Raw genomic sequence first — 13,888 nt, 5'->3', positions numbered from 1 at the left:
GGTGAGGTTTATCATGCAATTTTAATCTGAAGAAGGAGAAGTGTGAATCTCCAAAACACATTTTATGCATGATTTCCAATAAAGAAATCTTCACATCACCTCCAAGTTGAAGTGGTCTCTTGCTCCATGCAGTGACTTTACAGTATAACACCATGTTGATACTTTTTGTTTTGATAGGTAACGTTTCAGTAGTTACTTAATTATCATCACAGGCAAACATACAATAACAAGTAACATCTCTACATAGATAAGACAGGATCCACGTTTCACTATAGGTGATATCACCGCTTATCTATTCTTTCCCTGTACAATGACCTCTGCACAGGTCACAGAGCATGCCTAGAAAACTCTCCCATAGGAGTCAATAAGGTCCCTGCTGTTCCATTGTGTTTGTGGCCAATGTGACTGCTCTGTAAGAACAGGAAGTCTTAGGCCTCTTTCACACGAGCGTGACAGATTTGGTCCGGATGCGTTCAGGGTGCGTTCAGTGAAACTCGCACCATTTTGCAAGCAAGTTCAGTCAGTTTTGTCTGCGATTGCGTTCAGTTGTTCAGTTTTTTCAGCGCGGGTGTAATGCGTTTTGATGCGTTTTTCACGCGCGTAAAAAAAAAACTGAAGGTTTACAAACAACATCTCCTAGCAAACATGAGTGAAAAACGCATTGCATCCGCACTTGCTTGCGGATGCAATGCATTTTTCATGCAGCCCCATTCTCTTCTATGGGGCCAGGGCTGTGTGAAAAAAGCAGAATTTCGAACATGCTGCGATTTTCACGCAACGCAGAACTGATGAGTGAAAAACAACGCTCATGTGCACAGACCCATTGAAATGAATTGGTCAGGATTCAGTGCGGGTGCAATGCGTTCACCTCCCGCATTGCACCCGTGCGGAAATCTCGCCCGTGAGAACTCTGCCTTAGGGTGTTTTCACACTTGCGGCAGAGGATTCCGGCAGGCAGTTTCGGACGCAAACAGATGGCATTTGTCAGACGGATCTGTCTAACAAATGCATTGAAATACCGGATCCGTCTCTCCAGTGTCACCCGGAAAAATGGATCTGGTATTTAATAATTTTTTGCATTATTAAAGGTCTGCGCATGTGCATACCGGAAAAACTGATCCGTTTTGCCGGAACACTTAATGTCGGATCCAGCACTAATACACTTCAATGTAAATTAATGCCAGATTCGGCATTCCGGCAAGTGATCAGTATTTTTGGCCGGAGAGAAAACTGCAGCATGATGCGGTATTTTCTCTGTCCAAAAAACGTAAGAGGGACTGAACTGATGCATCCTGAACGGATTTCTCTCCATTCAGAATGCATTAGGATAAAACTGATCATTTTTTTTTTCCAGTATTGAGCCCCTAGAACGGAACTCAAAACTGTAAAAAAAAAAAGCTAGTGTGAAAATACCCTTAACATATTTTAGGCCTGTGGCCAGTGTGAAAACTGCATGAATTTAGGGTTTCAAACAACAGGTCATTTTCTGATGACATATTCCCTTTAAATTTAGGTTTTTGGATGTCTAACTTCAGTACAATAGATCTACATGGGGCTCAGGTATTGCAGCCATGATACAGGTGTTAAAATATGGCCATATATACAAAACTAGGTTCTGGTGACATCCAAGTGCTTGGCAAAGGGTGCGTGTGCCCCGGGTCTCTTGTTGCCAGCAATAACTCAATGCAATAGTAACTACGTCCTCCCCTTCACCAATGCCATGGTGCCCGGGATATCTTCAGAGTCTACCAAAGCCCCTCCGCAGGTCTCCAGACTAGTGAAATATATATATATATATATATATATAGTTAAAATGGGCAGCTGCTGTATAACATGACATTGCTTTATGTACCAGCAGTCACCAGGATCCACTGACTACAAGACTGCTGTTTCCAGCCTTTCTACTACAAAATGATATTTGCCCGAAAAAAATAACAGATTCCTGTCTAACAAACAATCTCTTCTCGTGACCTTCCCAGTTTCCTTGTGTGCACAGTCTGTCCAAAAGGTGCTTTGAGGACAACATGGGTCATTTCAGTGATGCAACAGCTGCAACTGCTGTAATCTATCCTCTAGCCAAGATTAAGGCTCAGATACCTGAACTGTAACTTGTAAATTGTCACTTTTCGTAAAAATAAATAAATAAAAAATATTCATATGAAATCAGAATCATGTTGCATAGCCTTCAGGTTCATATTCCTGAGCAGGCAGATGGAAGGTGTAGCGTATGCATGTAGCAGGACATCTGATGACTTCTTCCCATACAGTATGTCCTATTATAGAACAGAGCAGGACACCAAGGGAAAATGTAAGATTTTTAACTGCTTGATGACAGAACGATTTTCCATTTTTGCGTTTTTTTTTGTTTTTTTATTCCCTGCTTTCTTGGAGCCATAGGTTTTTATTTTTCTGTTCACATAGCCTTATGAGGACTTGTTTTTTGCGGGACCAGTTCTACTTTCTAATGGCATTATTTAATATTGCATAGGCTATAGTGGTAAGCTACATGTGTGTGCTGTCCGCACCTTTTGTGGCCCCATTGAAGTAAATTGGTCCGAATCCGACCTACAAAAAACCTGCAGAAAAAAAAATATGGTCTTGTGCATTAGCTCTTACGTTGCATTCCTATGGAGCCCTTCCACAGACAGGATCTCCATAGGTACCTCTGTGCGACAGCCTTGTGTTATTCAGGATTACAAAGGCTGCCGCACACACTGTCTGCCCCACCCCATCCTTGCTGGGGGGAGTCAGTACACACTTGGAAGCATGTACTTCTGGGTGTTTGCGCTCCCAGATGCCGTGGTCACATTTGACCACGGCATCTGAGCAGTTAAATGTCCGCGATTGGCTCACATGGCAGACACCCATTTGCTATGGCACACACTCTGCTCCAGAACGGGCACCATCTTTAGTGACTCAACCTGACATAATAGCATATCTGTTAAAAACTATAGTAATCTCGTAAAAACCCTATAGTGAGAGTACTCATGACATATCCCTGGGGGTCTAGAACAGCTCGGCAGTATCTTCGGTGGTCAATGGTGATAAAATGATTGATATGATATCTATTATCCATGGTGATCTAGCAAAAGGAAAAGGGTTAATTCATGAATATTCCTTGAACTCTGGAGTAATCCGCCCTAGTATAAAATAATTATATAATAATCTGATTAATATATCGTTTTGGATTAATTAAATGTAACATTAGAATTATCATATACATTAAGGCCTCATGCACACGACCGTTGTGTGCATCCGTGGCCGTTGAGCCGTTTTACCGTTTTTTTCGCGGACCCATTGACTTTCAATGGGTCCGTGGAAAAATCGGAAAATGCACCGTTTGGCAGCCGCATCCGTGATCCGTGTTTCCTGGCCGTGAAAAAAATATGACCTGTCCTATTTTTTTCACGGCCAACGGTTCACGGACCCATTCAAGTCAATGGGTCCGTGAAAAATCACGGATGCACACAAGATTGTCATCCGCGTCCGTGATCCGTGTCCGTGATCCGTGTCCGTTTTCTCCTATCATTTCAATGGCAAACTTGACTTAGATTTTTTTTTCATTTTTCATGTCTGTGGATCCTCCAAAAAAACAAGGAAGACCCACGGACGGAAAAACGGTCACGGATCACGGACCTACGGACCTCGTTTTTGCGGACCTTAAAAAAAAACGGTTGTGTGCATGAGGCCTAAAGCTGTACATTTCTAGCTTCTTTTTACACAGCCCTCTAGTTTATTGATACATCTAACCTGCCTGCAACTGCCACTAGATTGAGCTCATGACGTCATCGCACCTCCTGCGCCGGCCTAGTGCCTGCAGCCTATCAGAGGAAGGGGAAGGGACACGCCTCTCTCTCCCCTGTCCCACAGCATAGCCATCTGTATCACTGTCCTGAGGACGGCGATACAGATGACTATGGAGATGAGCGCTTCCACAATGGAAGCGCTCATCTCCCTGTGCCCTGCGGCCACCGCCCCCACTTCTAACAGCTCGGCGGGAAAGGGGGGGGGGCAATTGCCCCGTTGTCCCCCCCCCCGGATCCGCCAGTGGTAATGCTGTAGTTCTACTGAAAATAAATTCTACACACTTATTTACTAATTAGGTGACTTCTGAAGGCAATTGGTCACACTGGACTTTATTTAGGGGTATCAGAGTACAGGGGGCTGAATACAAACACACGCCACACTTTTCAGATTTTTATTTATAAAAAATAATGAAAACCATGTATCATTTTCTTTTCACTTCACACATGCTTGATACTCTGTGTTGGTCTATCACATGAAATCCCAATAAAATACATTTAGGTGTGTGGCTATAACGGGAACAACTATAGAAGCTGAGGGAGTAAAATGAATTTTTTGTTTTTCTGGGTTTCTACAAGAGAAAATTTTTTGACACGTTTGGTACAGAAAGGAGGTCTTATATGATTTACACAAATTTGTACGTCTTGTATAAGGGAGATTGTCATGTGGCGGAGTTTGGTACCTGTAATGCAGATCTGTTCTTAAGCCGCACAGTAATTCACCACGGACGGAAAATCTCGTTTTAAGCACTTGACAAAGCAAATTTGCTGAACATTTTGTTCCAGTAAAAGTTCAGAAGAGAATAGCCACTAAATTGTAATGTTTGATTCATATCACTGACACAGGAAAAGTCGACGCACAACTAAATCCTGTATTTAGGATTGTGTGTGGAATATAAATGAGATGGATGGTTTACTCAACCCACTTACCCCAATTATAGGATACCACAGGGGGCTCTGCCAGGTACTGATGTCCTCTCTGCAGGATCTGTCAAAAATCTAATTTGTGTGAGCAGCTAAATGAACAAAATACAATTATCTCTAGCTCCTTTGTACCATATTTGGCTTACTGTACAATATCCTCCTGACAGCTGCTGAGATTACATAAAAAGGTCCACCTGTTTCCTAGAAACAGCGCCACTCTTGACTGTAGGCTCTCCCTGGTATGGCAGCTCAGCCCTAGTCATTGGAATTGGAGCACAGCTGCAGTACCAAAAAGGCTCATGGGCAAGATAAGCAGCGTTCCTGGAAAAAACAGACCCCGTTTTTAACCTCACACACTACGTCTAAGTTTGGATAGTTGAAGATTGTTCAGGTTGGCCAATGTCCTACAATAGCTGTTTTATGGCTCTTTAATATGAGTTTATTTGCACTTAGTATAGATAGATAGTTTCATAGATGGGTCCATGATATAGCAGCACATGAAAGCCATATGGCCTCTGTGTGCTGCGGCACAAGCTCCATGCACAGACTGCTGTGCTGTGTACAGGAGGCCTCAGACTGTGTTTGTCAACCTCATGTGTGAATCTGTCCTTAGGGGCATTATTACTGGAAACAGCATAACAACTTATTTCAAGTACCAAGCATCCTAAAAATGACACCAAGAGCATAAGCAAAAAATATCTCAGTGCACAGAAAAAGCGATCAACCCTTGTAAAAAAAATAAAAAAATAAAAGCATTGTAAAACTCAAAAAATAATCCCTATTTGAGCACCATCCTTTTGCATGTACATTTTTTTAAAGTGTCATAATGACTTAAAATCCATCGCCATGAAAATACAGTGCAACCTGCAGGCAGCGTGTAAGGCCTCATGCACACGACCGTTGTTGTGTTCGGTGTCCGTTGTTCCGTTTTACGTGATTTTCTGCGGACCCATTGACTTTTAATGGGTCCGTTGAAAACTCGGATAATGCACCGTTTGTCATCCGCGTCCGTGATCCGTGTTTTCAGTCCGTCAAAAAAATATGTCCTGTCCTATTTTTTTCACGGACAACGGTTCGCGGACCCATTCAAGTCAATGGGTCCGTGAAAAAACACGGATGCACACAAGATTGTCATCCGCGTCCGTGATCCATGTCCGTTTTTTTCCTATCATTTGCAAGGCAAACTTGACTTAGATTTTTTTTTTACTTTTCTTCGTGTCTGGTGATCCTCCAAAAATCAAGGAAGACACACAGAAACAAAAACAGAAACGGATCACGGAACAACGGAACCCCGTTTTGCGGACCGTGAAAAAATACTGTTGTGTGCATGAAGCCTAATAGAGAAGGAGAAGCGGAGCAGAGTGATACATAAATCGTAGAAGATCAGTAAATTGAATATTGGCACTTTTATTTTTTAACCCATTCTGACCATTTTTAAACAAAAAAAACATTGCAATTAAAGGGATGTTCCTTTTAGTAAACAAATATATGGTTCATCTATGAACAGTAAGTAAATCTTTCTGGATTAATATATGTATTTCTTTATACCAAAAGTATCCAACCAAACAATACTGCCCCCTCCCTGTTTGCACTCATGGTCCCTAAACTCTACTAGGGAGTACATTAGAACAGGTCCAGTGCTTTACCGGAACATTATGCTGGGAGCCATTGTGAAACCTCATGGCCTCCAAATTTCCAAGGACTGTTGTCTAGGACTCATAAAAAAGTTCTAATTTTTTATTCCACCCAATAAATTAATCATCCCACATTTTTTTAAATGACATGCTGAAGGGTCGTCAAGGGGCAAACTGCTAAAATATGGTGATTGCTTGTATATTGGTTCATTATTATCTGTGCCAGCCCCGCCAAACAATAGCCAATCATTAGCTGAAATGGGAGTTTGTTTTTTATTAAATCAAATAAAATTGCAGCAAAAGGGGCCACAATCTAAAATGTTAGCAACTGTAATGATAGCTATTGTTCTATGCAAAGAACCCTCTCACTTGTAGCATGAAAGGCCATGTAGAACAGGCTTAGCTGCCATAATTACTTTGTTTTGGCGCTAGTCTCTTGAGACTGTCTCATAAGATACAAACAATTAGTTTAGTGTCTGGTTGTTTAACTCTTTCAGGTTTGGCGGAGACTGTGCAAAATAATAAATGGGTAGAGATTTTATAGCTGTGATTAGGAGCAACATTAAATCTTGATGATATCTAATCTATATCTTCCACGCCGTTGCAATCAACTCTGCGAGCCGTTGTCAACGTGATCTTTCTGAAGTCTCATGTCTTCCAACATCACCCATTAATGGAAAGATGGATCAGACACTTGGGGCTTTAATTAAAGGGATTGTCCAGAATTAGAAAAACATGGCTGATGTCTCAACAAAAACGGTGCCACTACCTATCCTTCATTTGAATGAAGCTGAGCTGTTTCTGGAAGAAGGTGGACATGTTTTTCTAATTCTGGACAATCGCTTTAGCCTGCAAATTCCTTTTTAACGGTAGTGATAAGTGGTACCTGATATTTCGGGGAACTGCTTATTTCCTCCATTCATAGGAATTGCCTATTAAAGGTATATTGCTAATATAGGTATTGATAGCATATATGAAGAATATGACAGTAATGCTTAATAGATGTGGAATAGTGGTGGCGGATTAGAGTCTATTGACCCCTATCATTCACCATTCATGCAGAACAGTTTCCCCGTAGAAGTCAATGGAGGAGTGGCTATGTTTGAAATCGTCACTCTCTGATTAACTCTTTTAGAGGTTTGGAAAGAGAAAGTGCTTTCCGCTACTTCTCCATTGACTTCTATAGGCAGAGTGGCTGACTTGAATAGGGGAACAGGAATCACGAGAAACCAGTTCTCCTGAGAGAACATCCTCCAAGATCACAGATATCCTAGTAGGATGCTGAGTCTTTGTTTTTGTTTTTAAAGACCCCTTTAATACCCCAATGCATTTTAAAGGCATTTTCTAGGGAGAATTAAAAAAAAATGGACCAAAACATGACTAGGGAGAATTTTTTTAAAAAAATGGACCAGAACCAGAAGAATCTTTTTTACTCCTCCACCAATTTCCCCCATCGCCTCTGTTCCCACATCTCAGCCAATGACTGGCTGAACGGGTGTTGCCTAGCTTTTCCATTGCGGCAAACCGGGACATGAAGTGCAGGGCAGTGGGCACCGGAGCAGCACTGATCAGTGGAGGTTTCTAATGCTTCTTTGTTATTTTTTACATTCTGACCATCTCGTTTCATAAATTTTCTCTAATTTTCAATATTTTCTTAAGAAAGGCATGAAAGATGGCATTTATTTTACAAGTATTTCTAATGTATCACTCTAGTGGGATTTATTTTTTTATTGTTTGGCGTCAGACATATCAGTCTTTGAAAAAAAAGGCTAAAGATTCGGTCTTGGCATAATCTGAGAGCGGCAGCTCAGTTTATCACAGTGATGGCCGGCCTCTGCCCTTAACACTGTACATCATCTTCTCTGCAGAAAAGCTGAGGAGCTGCAATAAGACGATAGTACATAGGGACTGTCAACTACCAATCTCACTCCACCTTGGGTCAGCTCAAATCTGCACCAGACAATCAGTTAAGAGCCCTTGTGACAGAATCCATAGTTTTAGCTGGGAAAATAGAATTGCATGCAGTACGTTTTTTGCCATCTAAACATTGGAGACCTTGGCGCAACTCAGCGGAGCCCGTTTTAAGCCATTGAGGTCCTAGCATGTGATGGATCCGTCACATCATTGTAACTTCTCTTATAAACCAATGCTGTTACTTTTTGAAGTTCTTCACCACCCCAACTGTAAATACCTTCCTGTATCGGTGACTACGTTGTCTGTACATATAATACGCACAGTAACTGTGGTCACCAGTAGGTAATCCTATGCAGCACAGTGGAACCACACATGGAACAGGGCAGATATTAGCAAAATACGCAAAATACGTTTTTGCAGCACGTGCAAGGATTTTTGCAAACCCCATTCTGGTGTGTATGGAACATTTCTAAAAAAATGAAAATAAAGAAAGAATATCTGCTAATTGTGAACTAACGCTCAGGTTACAAACAACCCATATAATAGTGGCAGAGGTCTGTTGCATCCAGCCTTGAATGGTTTATACGCCTACATTTAACAATGGTGTTTTAGATATGGATGGTGCCTGTGGTCAAGAAGAGGATTCTGGGCTTGCTTTTGCCCTTGTGCTTTATATCCTAACTGATTACCTCCTGTAAAAATGTTGTTTATGTACTAAAGCATAAAATATGTCCTATATGTACTAAATTATAAAATTTCATAGACAAAACTACTATAGGCAGACAAAAAAAGATAGCAAAATATCAATAATGGAGCAGTCACATATTACACCCTACTCCAGACAGATAACATAACATATGGAGGTACAAAAGCCAAACATGCTCATGCACATCTACCCAGCCTGCATGCAGCTATATAGCGGTGCACAGTCTGCACTATGGGTCTGTATTATGAATTTTCAGTGCACTCTGTTTCAGTTCCCTTTCCTAGAGACAATACTTGTGTGAAAAACAGCCGTCTATTGGCAGGGTCGTTGCATGGTTTGAAACAGCTGTGTCTCTGCAAAATCATGTGGCTACTTAAGTCATTTTAAAAACTGCGATGGCTCCATGCTGCTGCAGTCTTGCATTGCAACCTATGTGGCTTCACCCAAAGGGCATCTGTTTGGGCATGTCATGTAAAATTGCGAATAAACATACAGTAGGGACTTATAGACTTCCATTGGGCAGCACAGTGGCTCAGTGGTTAGCAGTCTTTCTGTGCAGTACTATGATCCTCCCTAGGTTTGAATCCAACCAAGGGAATCACCTGCATGAAGTTTGCAGCTTCTCCCTGTGTCGGTGTGGGTTTCCTCTGGGTGCTCCAGTTTTCTCCAACGTTCCCAAAAAATACACAGGTAGGTTAATTTAGTATTTAGATTGAGGGACTGATGAAAGTAATCACAATCTCTGCCAAATATGTAAGCAATGTCCAAAGTAAATCAATTGGCATTACTGTATATTTGGGAATTGGAATCCTTGTGTTTGAATACAGCTATGATCATGAGGTCTTCTTCTGGCTTCTCATCTAGGGTAGGTGAGGCTGTAAGAGTGAAGTTGAGATATCATAGTACATCACACCATTTGCAAACCCAACACTGCTGTACGAGTAGTGCATTTGCTTCCATAGTTTGGGTAGATGTACTTTCTGGAGCGAGTCCATTTTCATAAGTGTTGTAAATTGAAATCAGGTTAATAGTTCTAAGAAATTGCATTAATATATCAATTAGTAAGTATCTTTACTCCCTTGAGTGCAAAATTACAGCCATTGTGTGAGAAAGACTATATGAGATGCAGAACACTACAGGATACATTCATCTCTTCCGCTTCCTTATAAAAGTAATGGGCAAATATCACTTCTGCCTGGTTTATTAAGGATTCCACATAATCCTGCTGCTGTGAGTGCAATCAGGGTGTGTCCAGCTCTTCCGTAGCCTGGAACAGTAATTAGGATGGTGCCTCTCTTCTGTCTTAAGTAAGTCAACATAATAAACATCTATGGCCCGCCCAGCCCAGATCCTTTGTTACCATGAACTGTTTGCAGCTCACACAATGAAATACAATTTGAACTCACTGCTTGAATTATTATGGAGGAATTAGAATAATTAACTTCAGTGATTGAGTGAACATTCAGTTTAGGAGAAATGCAAGAAATGTGTTAGTCCCTAATGCCCAAGAATCAGACCAACGTGACATCCAGATGTTCAATCATCAGAATTAATAATTCTTGTGTCCACACAATAATGCAAGCATCAAACCCTAGACTGGGTTCTGATAAGTATTTAAGTTGATAGCAGCTCTAACAAATTAAATAGGGAGCAGAATGGATTAAAAATAAAGAAGCATTACTGTCACGGACGGTGTACAGGAAACAAGATAAAGCAACATGCATATATGACTCACTGGATCCAAAGCTAAGGAACCAAAAGGGAGACCCCTGCACAAAACCTGAGACTTTCCCTGGCTGCTCAGCCTATGCAAAGATCCCAGAGGTGGATGGTTGCATATCCACGTACCTCGACTATATAACCCCTGAACACCCTACAATAGTGAGGGGACACGACCACCGGCTCCCTACACCAGACACGGAGGGAGTCAGGGTCACCTGGGATCCAGCAAACAGAAAATAACAGATAAATGTTCAGCACTTAACTTTGTAGCAGAGTGGAAAACAGGATCAGCATGCACACACACTCCAGGAAGTAGTATAAGCCGCCCAGTAATGCATTATGGGGAGGCATTTAAAGGGAAGCAATCAGTCCAACTACATGACAGCTGAGAGAGGTTAACGAGATGAGGAACTGAACAGCACAAATAAAACTCAAGGAGGAGGTTCTGAAAGGCTTCTGTCAGAACTTCTCAGCTGTCTGGTTGTGACAATTACTCACCTCACTGATGCACTTGTTGCTGCTGTTCTGACGTGTACTGGGTCCCTGCTGGTCTCCACTTCCTGGTCCCAATGTGACACACATGAAATGCCTGATTAGCCAATAACTGGCCACCAGTAAATAGCTTTGCGGGGACCCAAGAATGAAAGACCCATTAAACATCAAAATGACAACAGCTCTGGAATCCCTGAAGTAAGTAATGCTTCTTTTTTTTAACCCCAATATATAAATACATTTAATACCACCAGACAGCTACTTTCATGGATAATACTTGAAAGGTAACCATGTAAATCTGAAGGGGTTCATGTAAATGGCCATATTTCACTTCCATGTTACAGATCCATACAAGATCCGTGTTGTACAGAACCAAGATAAGAAGCCTAGAAAAATGTATATTCTAGTATTGTATCTCTGTCTTTTCAGAAGCATGCAAACATTTTCATAGAAACATAGAATGTGTCGGCAGATAAGAACCATTTGGCCCATCTAGTCTGCCCAATATACTAAATACTATGGATAGCCCCTGGCCCTATCTTATATGAAGGATGGCCTATGCCTATCCCATGCATGCTTAAACTCCTCCACTGTATTTGCAGCTACCACTTCTGCAGGAAGGCTATTCCATGCATCCACTACTCTCTCAGTAAAGTAATACTTCCTGATATTACTTTTAAACCTTTGCCCCTCTAATTTAAAACTATGTCCTCTTGTAGCAGTTTTTCTTCTTTTAAATATTCTCTCCTCTTTTACCTTGTTTATTTCCTTTTATGTATCATATCCCCTCTGTCTCGTCTTTCTTCCAAGCTATACATGTTAAGGTCCTTTAATCTTTCCTGGTAAGTTTTATCCTGCAATCCATGTACTAGTTTAGTAGCTCTTCTCTGAACTCTCTCCAAAGTATCAATATCCTTCTGGAGATATGGTCTCCAGTACTGAGCACAATACTCCAAATGAGGTCTCACTAGTGCTCTGTAGAGCGGCATGAGCACCTCCCTCTTTCTACTGGTAATTCCTCTCCCTATACACCCAAGCATTCTGCTAGCATTTCCTGCTGCTCTATGACATTGTCTGCCTACCTTTAAGTCTTCTGAAATAATGACCCCTAAATCCCTTTCCTCAGATACTGAGGTTAGGACTGTATCACTGATTTATATTCTGCTCTTGGGTTTTTACGCCCCAGGTGCATTATCTTGCACTTATCAACATTAAATTTTAGTTGCCAGATTTTTGACCATTCCTCTAGTTTTCCTAAATCCTTTTCCATTTGGTGTATCCCTCCAGGAACATCAACCCTGTTACAAATCTTTATGTCATTAGCAAAAAGGCACACCTTACCATTGAGGCCTTCTGCAATTTCGCTGATAAAGATATTAAACAATATGGGTCCCAGAACAGATCCCTGAGGTACCCCACTGGTAACAAGACCTTGGTCTGAATATACTCCATTGACTACAACCCTCTGTTGCCTGTCCCTCAGCCACTGCCTAATCTATTCAACAATATGGGAGTCCAAGCCCAAAGACTGCACTTTATTGATAAGCCTTCTATGTGGGACAGTATCAAAAGCCTTACTAAAGTCTAGATAAGCGATGTCTACTGCACCTCCTCCATCTATTATTTTAGTCACCCAATCAAAAAAATCTATAAGATTAGTTTGACATGATCTCCCTGAAGTAAACCCATGCTGTTTTTCATCCATGGGATTTTAGATGTTCCACAATCCTCTCCTTAAGTATGGTTTCCATTAATTTCCCCACTATTGATGTCAAGCTTACTGGCCTATAGTTGCCCGATTCCTCCCTACTACCTTTCTTGTGAATGGGCACAACATTTGCTAATTTCCAATCATCTGGGATGACTCCTGTTGCCAGTGATTGGTTAAATAAATCTGTTAATGGTTTTGCTAGTTCACCGCTAGTTCTTGGAATAATATGGAATCTGAGAAAAAATGTTGACTTGAAAGCTGTGTTATGAAGATGTTCGTCCACGGAAGAACTGTTTCTAGAGAAGAACACTCAAAAACAGAACAAAGTGATGAAGGGTTATTAGTCCAAGGCAGGAAAGAATAATATCACTATTAATGTATCTATACTAATAGGCTGCTTAGGATGCAACCCAAAAAGATTCAATTCCCCACTAGCTGCTGGCCATTATTAAGACAATGTTTATTGAGATCATAAATAAATTGGTTGAGTGCTGAACAAACAATTAAAATGGCCTGTGACGTAATGATGCTATCAGTTCTTTGTGGAAACGTCTATTTTCACATTTGAAGACACTATATACCACTGCAGGATATTTTATAGACCTTTTAATACAACAATGTGCAACACAATGGTTCATTCACATGCAGCGGCATATTATGTAGACCATAGACCATGGGCTGTTCCCTTCTTCACCACTGTCCTGCCATACTGCATCTATAGTCTACAGCAATATCTGTGTAATTCATGACAACTGGGTGTTATGAATAGGCTGTGCCCCTACACACCGACAATGCCCAATCATTGCTTACAGTGTCATCTTTTTTTCAAGGGGAATGGTAACTTCTGTTTGGCCTGTTCTACATAGAGATTTTTTGAATGCAGGTAATTACTAAAACAGACATGTTAGGAAAGGTGACAAGTCTTCTGTAAATTTAATCACTTACAGTTAGCATTGTTTTTTCTACTCCATCTGGCCCAGAC

General features: G+C 41.1%; 1 protein-coding gene across 1 annotated transcript in view; it reads left to right on the top strand.

Annotated features, from left to right (window-relative positions):
• LOC122944650 (sodium channel protein type 2 subunit alpha-like) overlaps positions 1-13,888 on the top strand; it is a 181,434-nt gene that overhangs the window by 28,922 nt on the left and 138,624 nt on the right. The gene's annotated exons all lie outside the window — the stretch shown is intronic.

This window comes from Bufo gargarizans, chromosome 8 (genome assembly GCF_014858855.1).
Source record: "Bufo gargarizans isolate SCDJY-AF-19 chromosome 8, ASM1485885v1, whole genome shotgun sequence".
Lineage (NCBI taxonomy): Eukaryota > Metazoa > Chordata > Amphibia > Anura > Bufonidae > Bufo > Bufo gargarizans.
This window is presented reverse-complemented; position numbering and strand designations above follow the sequence as displayed.